The sequence below is a fragment of the Tachypleus tridentatus genome, chromosome 11 (genome assembly GCF_004210375.1).
Source record: "Tachypleus tridentatus isolate NWPU-2018 chromosome 11, ASM421037v1, whole genome shotgun sequence".
In the NCBI taxonomy this organism is placed as follows: domain Eukaryota; kingdom Metazoa; phylum Arthropoda; class Merostomata; order Xiphosura; family Limulidae; genus Tachypleus; species Tachypleus tridentatus.
In genome coordinates this window covers 80,562,534-80,575,874 of record NC_134835.1, presented here as the reverse complement: position 1 = coordinate 80,575,874, position 13,341 = coordinate 80,562,534, and the positions used below count along the sequence as shown (strand labels likewise).

At 32.5% G+C, this 13,341-nt stretch overlaps 1 protein-coding gene across 2 annotated transcripts in view; it reads left to right on the top strand.

Moving 5' to 3' along the window:
• LOC143232583 (tyrosine-protein kinase RYK-like) overlaps window positions 1–13,341 on the top strand; it is a 164,000-nt gene that overhangs the window by 24,893 nt on the left and 125,766 nt on the right. The gene's annotated exons all lie outside the window — the stretch shown is intronic.

Genomic DNA, 13,341 nt, shown 5'->3' with positions numbered 1-13,341 from the left:
AGGATAAAGGCTAATCAGATTAAATACGTACCGGACAATCATCGTATATTTGTATACTTTACTTATTCTTTATGAAGTTATTATGACTTTGTTCGTTTATGTTTCTTATCATTTTTGCCAGTTTAAATTTGTTTTCATATGTTTTGTTATTTAATTCTTCGTTTGGTTGAGTGGCCTGACTTCGCTAAGTGGGTTAAGGCGTTCGACTTCTAATTCGAGGGTTGCAGGTTCAAATCCCCGTCGCACCAAACATGCTCGCCCTTTCAGCCGTGGGGGCGTTATAATTTGACGGTCAATCCCGCTATTCGTTGTTAAAAGAATAGCCCAAGAGTTGGCGGTGGGTGGCGATAACTAGCTGCCTTCCCTCTAGTCTTTCACTGCTAAATTGGGGACAGTGAGTGCGGATAACCCTCGTGTAGCTTTGCGCAAATTTAAAAAAAAACAACACATCCTTTGATCGTTTAGATACTTTCTTTCCTCGTACGTTTACTCTCTTGAGATAGTTTTTTTCTTGCTTATTTTTCTTATTTTTATGTAGTTTTGTTTTTGTTTAATTCATGTCTTTATTTTCAGCACCATAGTTTGAATTTTTTTTCATTTCGTATTGTATTACTCTTTCGCCGTTATGATTTTTGTGGTGTTTTTTTCATTATATCTTTATCTTATTTTTCTTTCCTGATTTGTTAAAATTCTGCTTTTCTTACGTTTAAGCACGCGCACTTATTTTTCTTGTCATATTTTATTCAGTTTTTTTTTCAATGTTTGCTTTTAAAAGTTTTCCTTATGTTCCTTTATATTCTTTATTTTTCAATGTAACCTTTTTTGTTGAGTGCCTCGCTTTTTCGACATCTAGCGTTTTCTTTTTGCTTGTTTTTTTATGTTTTCTGCTGTGATTTTAATAAATAAATGATCCACAGACCTGTTAACTTATTACTCTGTTAAACGCCTTAAAATAAATTACAACTAAAATTACCTAAATACATACAACTTGCAAAGATCCTAGCAACCATAAACTCTAGCTTAGTTTTTCAAAAGATAATATAAAATTCATATCTGGATTTATACGTTTGCAAGTCGGTAGCCAACAAAATATTTAATTATTTAAAATATTGAAGCAAGTGGGTGGCGAAAATGGCATCTGAATTGATGTAAACTCCATTTCTGAGATGTAACAAGAACTTCCAGAAGGTAACTTGCCATACGATCATAGGTATTAAGAATTCTTTCAAAAATGTAGTCTGTCAAACCAACAGTGAGATGAGAAAATGCTGTGAGATTATATAACTGTTTTGATGTTCTTTTTTTCTGTCCTGGGAGCAAATAAAAGTCTATAAGTTCACAAGCAAAGAGAAGATGTGTGTTTTTCCGTGGTAGCCATGGAAATAACATCAAGTCAACCTGGTATTGTATATATAACACTAATTTTATCGTGTTTAACTATTCATTCACGAAAATATATTACTCTGAAAAATGGTATTTAATGAAGAGTGCGTACTTTCCGGTTTTACAATGCAGTTTAATACTAGTATCATTTACTTAGAGTTAGATTGAAAGCATATAAAGATATTTGCATAAAAGTTTGACTTGCATTAAGATTAGTTTGTTTATTTTTTTATTTTTGATTCCGCCTAAAGCTATACGAGAGCTGTCTGTGCTAGGCATCCGTAATTTGGTAGTGTAAGATTAGAAGGAAGACAGTGAGTTAGTCATCACTGCCCACTGCCAACTCGTGGGCTACTCTTCTACCAACGAATAGTAGGATTGACCGTTGTGTAATAACGCCTCCATGGCTGAAAGGACAAGAATGTTTGGTGTAATGTGGATTCGAACAAGATACCCTCATATTAAGGCTCGAGCACTCTAACCACCTTGTCAGCGTGGGGATTATATAGAAGTTTAAAATAGTAGAATTAATTAAATAAGCAACTGTAACAGATTTACTGTTATACATTTATTTTAATATTTACGTTTGGTTCAAACTCATGTACGTGACGTATATTGTTTAATGTGTATTGCGCAAGTCCCATCTGATTTCTAAATTTGTAAAAGATTTTCGAGAGCAAGAATCAATAATATATGGTTTGCGAAAATACTATTATGTCTTCGATATCTCGAGAATCTCGCCTAAGATTATAAATTGGTGTGCCGAGAGACAGAAAATAATATTATTGGTCAACTACAGACAGTATACTGTCTGTATATAATTGTGATTAACGCTTATTTATAGAAAAACTACACAATTTGATCAGGAATGTTTATAGGTTTCGAACCTTATGAACCGTCCAACCAATCATTCAATTAATCGAGAAACTATAGAATATGACCAGTAACGTTTATAGGTTTCGAATATTATGAACCGTTCAATTTTATAGAATTAACTTCGGACGTCAGTATTTCTACGAGAACATTAGATATCTACTTTCCTCTGTGAAAAGTCAGCTTGTAAACTACTTTAGGCCAAACAAGAACAGAGCTAGCCAGCATTCCCGCCAAGTGAAGTATATCTGTGTATCAACATTAAAGTAATTCGATCCTCGTGTACCTGGAGCGTTCAGACGGGATAGAAAACTGAATACTGTTTGTAATTTTTTTTAATATAAATCATTATTTGTAATAACCGTAATTATAAATTGTATTTTTTATATTAAAATATATTTGTGTTAGGAAAGAAAATTGTATGTATCGATCTGTTTTCTGGAAAATATAAATTTGATACGTTTCGACATTCAATTAACTTCTAAATTCAAAGATCCGATAATTTGAAATCTTAATACGTAACGTACGTGACATAATAACTCGGAGACTCGTCCGAGATAAATTGTAATACGTAACACAACACAGTGAAGATTAACAAGCTTCGTATTTTGTACATAGATCTGTTTTTAAAAATAAAATACAAATATTCGTTATATATAAAATCCTTTCAAGCGTATCGTGCAAAAACTAAACTTTAAAGAGCTCGTTGCTGTAAGTTTGCACAGTACAATTTTTAAGGCCTACAGAATACACTTTTCAATCACTGTTAAAGTTATTTTTAATATATTTAATATTCGTTGTATTCTTCAGATGTATTGAGAAACTATACGTCTAACGTCTAACGCATGAGTGGTTACGTATCGATTATGAGCTGCAATTGAAACTTTGATTACGTTACTCAGAAATATTGCACTTAAATTAAATATTTTTCATAAAAGAAAAGGCACTTGAGAAGTCTAGGTTTACTAACAAGGTGAAGCTTTCCATGTTATTTACTGAAGGATAGTTCTGTTGAAATTGATTGCAAACACAATCTTGCGAACATCGTTCTATAAATTATTAAAATTGAATTATTGGTAGAGTTTGTTTTTGAATTTCGCGCAAGCTACACGAGGGCTATCTGTGCCTGCCACCCCTAATTTAGCAGTGTAAGACTAAAGGAAAAGCAGCTTGCCGTCACCACCCACCGTCAACTCTTGGGTTACTCTTAACAACGAATAGTGGGAGTGACCATTATATTATAACACCCCCAAGGCTGAAAGGGCGAGCATGTTTGGTGTGACGAGAATTCGAACCCGTGCCACTCAGATTACGAGTCGAAAGCCTTTATCACCTGGCCATGCTGGGGCAGGTAAAGTGTGAATTGTCAAAATGAAAGAAATAATATGGTATGCATATTCTATGGGCCTGGCATGGCCTAGCGCGTTCGTAATCTGTGGGTCGCGGGTTTGCGCCCGAGTCGCGCCTAACATGCTCGCCCTCCCACCCGGAGGGTGTTATAATGTGACGGTCAATCCCACTATTCGTTAGTAAAAGAGTAGCCCAAGAGTTGGCGGTGGGTGGTGATGACTAGCTGCCTTCCCTCTAGTCTTACACTGCTAAATTAGGGACGGCTAGCACAGATAGCCCTCGAGAAGCTTTGTGCGAAATTCCAAAACAAACAAACAAAAGCATATTCTACGGTTTATTAACGCGAAGAAATGGAACAATTGCTTTTTTGTAAGCTAACAAGCATGGATATGTTTCACTTTCGTTTAAAAATAAATAAATATAAGATAACAAGCATTCCACGATTCGTTAAAATTATAGTGACAAGTATTAATAATGCGCTTTTTGGTATAGTTACTAAGTATGAATATTCTACACGTTTTCAGTTACAACTATATAAAACTATGGATACAATATTCTTTGTACAATTAGAATACATATTCGAGGATAAATGTTCCTGAGTTTGGTAAATAGAGTGAAGTATCGATAAGTTTATCACAACTAAAAATAGTCCACTACTAATATTCTACGGATTATTACAGTTAAGATATGAATGTTCTTTAGCTAATGAAATAACAAAGTGTAAATTTTCTATAGATTGATTGAGTTCCATTTGAGGTTAAAGACGTAACAAACGTTTAACATTCTACATTTCATAAAAGTTAAAAAAATACAAAGTTTGTTTGTTTGGTTTTCGAAAATTGCGCAAAGCTACATGAGAACTATCTGTACTAGCCGTCCCTAATTTAGCAGTGTAAGACTAGAGGGGAGGCAGCTAGTTATCACCACCCACCGCCAACTCTTGGGCTACTCTTTCATCAACGAATAGTGGGATTGACCGTCACGTTATAACGCTCTCACGGCTGAAAAGGCGAGCATGTTTGGTGCGACGAGATAAATACAAAATACGTGATTTTTCTAGAGTTTATGGCATTTGAATTTGTGATAATATTGTGGTGTTTATTAAAATGGAAGTAGAATAATTTACCAACGCAACAGACAAACTTTAAGAGATTTAATTATTGGTTTGATAAGTAAATAACGATATGGAAACAGCTTTAATAAATAAAGAAAATCTTGTTCCAATTCAGAGTAATTTATAAGCAAGAACTTTTTCCTAAGTTAGAGGCCATCATATTTACCTGTCTTCAAAAGAAAAACTAATTTACAAAACAAGTCGTTTCAAATTAGGTTAGTTAACTGAAAAGTTTTATTAAATAGATATCGATTCCTATTAAATATAATCGTAAGTTCCTTACTTTCCCCTCATCGCGTGCATTTCCGTTAACGTTTGTTAGAATGAAATAGATTCATGAAAATCTAAGAACCAACTTAAATTCAGTGTTTTGGAACTGACAAAGATATAATTAGTATGCTAATTTTAAAAGAAGGATAATTTTTTTTATTTTGAGCAAAATTCAGTTAACAGTTTACAAAACTATCCATTTTTCACCCCTGTAAATGTCTCTGAGTAGATTAGTTTGATGAAATTCTGAACGAAAATTATAATTAAATTGATTGCAAACAAACTATTGCAAGTAACGTTCATTATAGTGTAACAAGAAATGTGTTTCAACAGTACTATGCTTTATAATTACAAACACTACGAGCATAAGAAAACTAATCTTCATCTCAATATGATACACAGACAGTACTAAGATAATACACATACAGTACTAAAATAATACTAAGATAATACACAGACAGTACAAAGGTATTACACAGAAGGTACTAAGATAATACAAGACAGTTCTAAGATAATACACAGACAGTACAAAGGTATTACACAGAAGGTACTAAGATAATACAAAGACAGTACTAAGATAATACACAGACAGTACTAAAATAATACTAAGATAATACACAGACAGTACTAATATAATACACAGAAAGTACAAAGATATTACACAGACATTACTAAGATAATACACAGACAGTACTAAAATAATACTAAGATAATACACAGACAGTACTAAAATAATACTAAGATAATACACAGACAGTACTAAAATAATGCTAAGATAATACAGAGACAGTACTAAGATAAATCACAGAAAGTACAAAGGTATTACACAGACATTACTAAGATAATACACAGACATTACTAAGGTAATACACAGACAGTACTAAAATAATACTAAGATAAATCACAGAAAGTACAAAGGTATTACACAGACATTACTAAGATAATACACAGACAGTACTAAAATAATACTAAGATAATACACAGACAGTACAAAGGTATTACACAGAAGGTACTAAGATAATACAAAGACAGTTCTAAGATAATACAAAAACAGTACTAAGGTATTGCACAGACAGTACTAAGATAATACTTGTGATATTCAAAATGTTTTGTTTCTCTCGTAAAAATTAAGCAAAATATCGATCTTTAGAGTTCGAGAATAACGAATATGTAATGATTCTTTTCATGCTATCCACATACATACATATATAACAAATCAACAAGTGGGAAGTATGGAGAATGATCCTAAAATATTTTAACATAAATCAAGTCCTAAAGTCTTTGGTTACTACATTGTTTTATGCCAAGCTATAAGTATAAAAACATTCTAATCTGTAGAATGTTTGATAAGTTGTACTACTAGAAAGTTACGTCTGTTTATATGCAGTGCTTGAATTATTTAGTATTAGTGCAGTCACTCCTTGTAATATTACAGTGTTTGATAAGTTGTACTACTAGAAAGTTACGTCTGTTTATATGCTGTGCTTGAATTCTTTAGTATTAGTGCAGTCACTCCTTGTAATTTTACAGTGTTTGATAAGTTGTACTACAACAAATGTACGTCTGTTTATATGCTGTACTTGAATTATTTAGTATTAGTGCAGTCACTCCTTGTAATTTTACAGTGTTTGATGAGTTGTACTACTAGAAAGTTACGTCTGTTTATATGCTGTGCTTGAATTCTTTAGTAATTAGTATTAGTGCAGTCACTCCTTGTAATTTTACAGTGTTTGATAAATTGTACTACTACAAATGTACGTCTGTTTATATGCTGTGCTTGAATTATTTAGTATTAGTGCAGTCACTTCTTGTAATTTTACAGTGTTTGATGAGTTGTACTACTAGAAAGTAACGTCTGTTTATATGCTGTGCTTTTATTATTTAGTATTAGTGCAGTCACTCCTTGTAATTTTACAGTGTTTGATGAGTTGTACTACTAGAAAGTTACGTCTGTTTATATGCTGTGCTTGAATTCTTTAGTATTAGTGCAGTCACTCCTTGTAATTTTACAGTGTTTGATGAGTTGTACTACTAGAAAGTTACGTCTGTTTATATGCTGTGCTTGAATTATTTAGTATTAGTGCAGTCACTCCTTGTAATTTTACAGTGTTTGATGAGTTGTACTACTAGAAAGTTACGTCTGTTTATATGCTGTGCTTGAATTATTTAGTATTAGTGCAGTCACTCCTTGTAATTTTACAACTTGATTTTCTACTTGATTAACTCTACAGTGAAATAAATAAACTTCTCTACTTCTTTAATCTGATGAGTCCTCAAAATTCTACTTTTTAAATTTTACTAAACAATAAAATATTCACTTTGCAGTTCAATAAAACTCAACTATTTCCAGTATATTTACTCTTTAAAATCTTAATAACCTGTAAAACATGCAAACCTTTCTGCTTCTTCTACTTTAACAAACAGGGAAATATTATCATTTCTTTAACATTTCTACCCCAGTTCTATAAGATATCTACATTTTATATGATTTATTGAATTTCCCTCCAGTAACACAGCGGTGTGTCTGCGGACTTACACCGCGACAAACCTGGTTTCGATACTCCTGGTGGACAATGCACAGATTGCCCATTGTGTATCTTTGTGCTTAGCTACAAACAAACAAAATTTATTGGATTCCACTGACAATCGTACGAACATTCACTGCCTGTGTTTATTTCGAACTTTAACAGAATTCTTTCTACTGCTTTATCAACTTTAGACAACTCCAGTACATACAAGTAATATACTACTTTCGCGGATTCAAGATGTTAGTACGTTTCTAGTTTGTCATCCGGAATTAATTCCAGATTGACGAGTCCTATTCATTTTTCCAGTTCCAGAGATTTGTAGAATGATTCTTAATGTTAATTAAAAGTCAAATATTATATTATATTACTGTTAGCAACTCACACGCCGCGTGATCAGGACGGGAACTATGTTGATTTTGTATCCGCACACACATATTGTTGTATGTATTGACCAAATAATATTGATTTACTTAGATACAGCTGTGTTCGCCCACCATTTATTAATATACGTACATGTATACTGATGTCATTATTAACCATAGATTCATTCATGTACAAAGGCACATAATAACTACATGTTTATGTACGCACACAAAATGATGTTCACAACGAAATAGATTCACGTAAATAAATAGATATTTGGTGTTTATTGAACCCATTCATTCATGCAAACACACGTGTATATTGGTTTTAATGCTAATGGTAGATCAAAGTCCACATATGTAATAATGTACGTGTTGACTACAAACACATGTTGCTGTTTATGACAATTACATCTGTCTGCACTGAAATACACTAATGTTTAAACCGTGTACTAAGACATATACTACTGTTTATAGCAATCATAGGCTCGTGTATGTAGACACATAATTATGGTTAAACCATTCGGTTTTATATAAATTCATAAACATCATTGTCCATTTATAGCTATTAAGGATTAATAGAAATGGGTATCAGAGTCAGTATCCAAGAGCCATAGATTCTGATGCATAATCATTTAATGATGTTTCTGTCCAGTGTATATTGTACACATGTCCAAAGTTTCATACCGTTCAAACCGACGTGGCATGTGTTATATAGTTCGTTCTTCAATTCTCCTAGGACAGAATGATTTCTTGTATTCATCAGTTTTGTTTTGATTTTTTTCGAAAGAGAAGAACTACTTTGCTATAATGAGTGTTTTTAAGCATTGAAAGGCTGTTGCAGTGAGTTAGCGGTACAAAAAGTCGTATTACAACAGCATACTGCCTGTAGTATCGATTATGCAAGTCGTAAGGAAATTGGATGTACTTTAAACACAAGCTCACCTGGTGGTGGGCACGAGTGACTAGCTGTTGGAGTTGAAAGCGTACAAAAACCAAAATCAGAACAATTTACATTTTAATTGAAGAACTGGAATTCCTTTCTTCGATTTTCGTAGACATTGAGACAGTTCTTTTGTGTATGTTTGTGTATATTTGTAAATGTTTGTGTATTGTTGTAAATGTTTGTGTATGTTTGTAACTGAGAAAAGGAATAGAAATAAAGAACATACTAAATGTATGTTTTTCAATTAAAACCTTTTCGTGAAAGGAGCTTAAATTACTAGAATACCATAGTATGCATTATACATCTAATTTGACGAGCTGTTAATTATCATTAAAAAGATAGGATATTAATAATTTGAATACTTTAATGTTATGACGTTTTCTGATATTGCAACAAAAATTTATAACCATCAGAATTTAAAAAGACAAAATTGAATCGTTACGAGTTTAAAATCATAATTCATTTCCAGATACTCTAAAATATAATTATCTTGCGTCAATTAAAACCTGGATTTACAGTCCATTTGTTTTCGTATTAAAATACAAGATATTACGTGACAAATATTGTCATGGTTAAATCTTCTTGTCATGAACTATTTCATCCATGTGGAAAATATAAGCTCTTCTATCTGTGTTATGATAAATTTATTTTTCGTGCGGAGTGCTGTCTTCGGGTATAACGAAGGAGTCTAGCAGCATCATACGTCGAGTGTTTATAATGGTATGTAGAATGGTTTATTATTCTGTGTACTTCACATTAATTAAGTCTGCGAGGTTCTATGATACTTAAACACGAAAACTTCATTTCTCTTAACGTTTGTCTGTATTCCAGAACTCGAGAAGACATAGGAAAAAAAAACAACACCAATCCACCGGAGACTGACAAATCATTATCTTACCCTTACAGTTCGTGCAAGACGACAAAATGTAGGCAACTGATTATATGTAGTAAAATGTCCCAAGTTTAGAGGTTCAAGGAACAGTTTACAATAAATTTGTTTGTTTTTTAATTTTACCCAAAGCTACTCGAGGGATATTAGAGATACCATTCCCTAGTTTAATATTGATAGACTAGAAAAAAAGGCGCCTAGTCAACATTACCCATCGCCCACTTTTGAGCTACTTTTTATCAACGTATAATGGGATTGACCATCACATTATAATGTTTTTACGAATGTAAAGCTGAGCATGTTCAGTGATAGAAGTTAGAAACCGCGACTCGCAAGTTTAATTTGAGCGCCCTAACCTATTGAGGCGTGCAAGGCCTCAGTAGAATGGTGAGTTAAGATTTAAACATTAAGGCTCGAAGTAAAAAGATAAGGTTTTTCTTCAATAGTGTTTTAAGTATCGAAACTTGCGTCAAAATGTCTAGTAAAACAGACTTAAAGACAAGTCAACTTTCGAGTAAACGGATATTTCAGATAACAATATAATTGTGAGAAGGGATAGTTTTAATAAAATAATGATTTGGGGTTCAAATAAATAGATGAATTGTAAAATTTATTATGAGACGATGATGGTTTCGTCAAAAAGTAGAAACAGCACAATTTGTAATATATTTTCTAAGTGTATTGGATTAACTATTCAAAATATAGTCTAAACTTTGAAATTTGAAAAGTTTTGAATAAGTAATTGATCCACTTTTTCAACAAAAAAACAAACATACTTTATTCATATTAAACTGTTTAAACAGTATATTTATTCAAATACTCCTTGTCAACTCCAAAAAGCTTTGCGCGAAATTTAAAAGATAAACAACTCCAAAATAAATATAGTATAGATTTATACATATATATACCACAGTACAAACACCGTCTGAGCTCCAAGTCACTATGTTTTGTTTATGTTGTTGTTAAGCGCAAAGGTACGTAATGGGCTATCCATGTTCTGCCTACCGCAGATATCCATACCTTATTTTGCATTATAAGCCCTCATACTTACTGCTGAATCTCTGAATGGCCCACGTTGGATCAAAAAACGTAACTTAGGAGTCATGAATTCAAAATCTGTCTAGTTGGACTAAACTTTATATTAAATCATTTACTGTAATATATTTGACGAGTGAAACCTAAACAGTTTTGTTTCTCTATACAAAATATTTCTTGGAGTGTTCAAGGTACTCCTTTTCTTTTCTTTTTTTTTTTGCCTTTTAGAGTAAGTAACATAATTTCTGAAATAACCGTGAAAATAATATTAGCACATGAATGTTTTAAAACTAAGCCTTGTCCTGATAGTATTCTCTGTTATTTTGGTTTGACTGAAAAACATGTAAGTTACATTCCTGTTACTTTAGTGACGTTAAACAGGTACATCTTTAAGACATCCAGATGATCCCCGAAGATGGTGTAGATTTGACACCCATCTTCAGCTGTCATCAAACCATCCTTGGTGTGGTGTTGAACGAGAATTGTCTTCTCTATCTCTGATTCTAAAATTATTCTTTTTGGCCAGTGACCAGGAATTGTTGACAGACATCAAGAACCCGCACCTCATTAGACAGTGACTGATTACGTTAACAACAAACATCCTCCAGAAGAGTTAGAAAACTATATGAGTGTGGTCTTAACTCCAGAAATAACATACAGTAGACCAAAAAAGAAGCAATGTAAGATTTGAATCAGACTTTCTTCTTGAAAGTACAAGTGTGTATGTGTATACATATAACACACTCATTAGTACACACGTATAAATACAGTATGTGTGACCCTTGAACTTCTCAAACTTTTTTCTAAAAGTTGCAAGAAACATGTAAACAGATCATAACCCTGTCTGCCAATACTATCGTTAACTTGCAAAAAAAATACGTCAAAAATAAACATCTTATCTTGTAATCGCAAATAACTCGTGGGAAAATGACAATTTTAATAAAGATTTGCCTACTGTACGTTCTCTTTAGTTGTTGTCTCATAAAAACACCACCACTACTCAATTAACTATTTCAATTTTTAGCTCATCAAATATCTGCTACTCTAGCACCAAATGAGATCTTTCTTCAAGATTTATTAACTTTACTAGTTGTTTTCATCACTCTTTTTGAAAACCTAAGTTAAGGGATTCATTTAAAAAATAGCGTTTTTATGGTTGAATATTTAAGTAGATTTATATAATAATAGAAATAAAGACACTTGTAAATCATGAAACGAATTTTTCTTTTCGTCATAATATCTGTAGCTAAGAAACAAATGTCGAACTCAAAACTCAAATTGCGAAATGATTTGAAATAGAAGTTCATATGCTATTCAGATGTCATCAGAACTTGAAAACTTGTTATATAAATATCGATGTAATCAGAGCTTTCACCGGAAGTGACGTCAAAATTTTTATATTGCAATTCAACAATTTTTGTCGCTGTAATCGCTCTCAAAATAAAAAGGTAACGTTGATAACCCTCATGTTGTTTGTAATAAAGGTATTAAGGATTGTGTCATTTGACCACTACTTAAGTAATGATAGAATTTTGTAAGTTATAAAGACACATTATTTCATTTTACAAAATTTTGTCATTGACAGTTTTTATTAAAATTACGAGTGCGGCATGGCCAGGTGGATAAGGCACTCGACTCGCAATCTGAGGGTAGCGGGTTCGAATCCCCATCGCACCAAACATGCTCGCCCTTTAAGCCGAGCGGGCGTTATAATGATACGGTAAAACTACTATTCGTTGGTAAAAGAGTTGCCCAAGAGTTGGCAGTGGGTGGTGATGACTAGCTGCCTTCCCTCTGGTCTTACACTGCTAAATTAAGGACGGCTAGCGCAGATTTGCGCGAAATTCAAAACAAGCTAAACTACTGAAATTATTCTTGCCAAACACAACGTGTTTGTAAATGTTTGGTTAATAAAACAGCTATGTGGATTTGGCTTACTGGAAATTACCAAAGAATACAATATAATTGAATCAGGATATCTAAATTTATCCAAATTTCTTTAAAACAAGTAACCGGATATTCTTAATGTTAACTAATAAATCGAAACCAATTTAGCAAAAAAATCATCTTCAACTACTGGTTGCTATGAAATACCATTGGCTATTTGCTAATTTAGTCAAATAAGTATAAAGATTTGCAAATATGTAACATATTATTAAAATATATGGGTTTAGAAACCCAATTATTTTTAAGCTTCAAATTCATTATTCTTGTTCGTATTTATCGTAAATGTACAACAAAATTAACATTGAACAGGTTTGAAATGGTATTAATAATTACACTGCATTTATTTTTTTCATTGAACAAAAACTAGCGTTTATGTCTGTTCCTCAATTTTTCAACCTGAGAAAACGAGAAACAGAGTCAATAGTTTTACTTGTCCATCTTACTTTCAGCTGTTTAAAGTGATGAATGAAGGAACTCACACATTAATGATTTAAATGGTCCAAGTCCATCACAATATCATTCCAATCCAGAAGCTGTTTCCTCATCCCTGAACTTCAAGTTGATGAAAACTAGCTATCAACTAGATCTCAGTTAAGAATGCTAATATCTGCAAACTCTTCAAATAAAATGATTTTTTTTCGCTT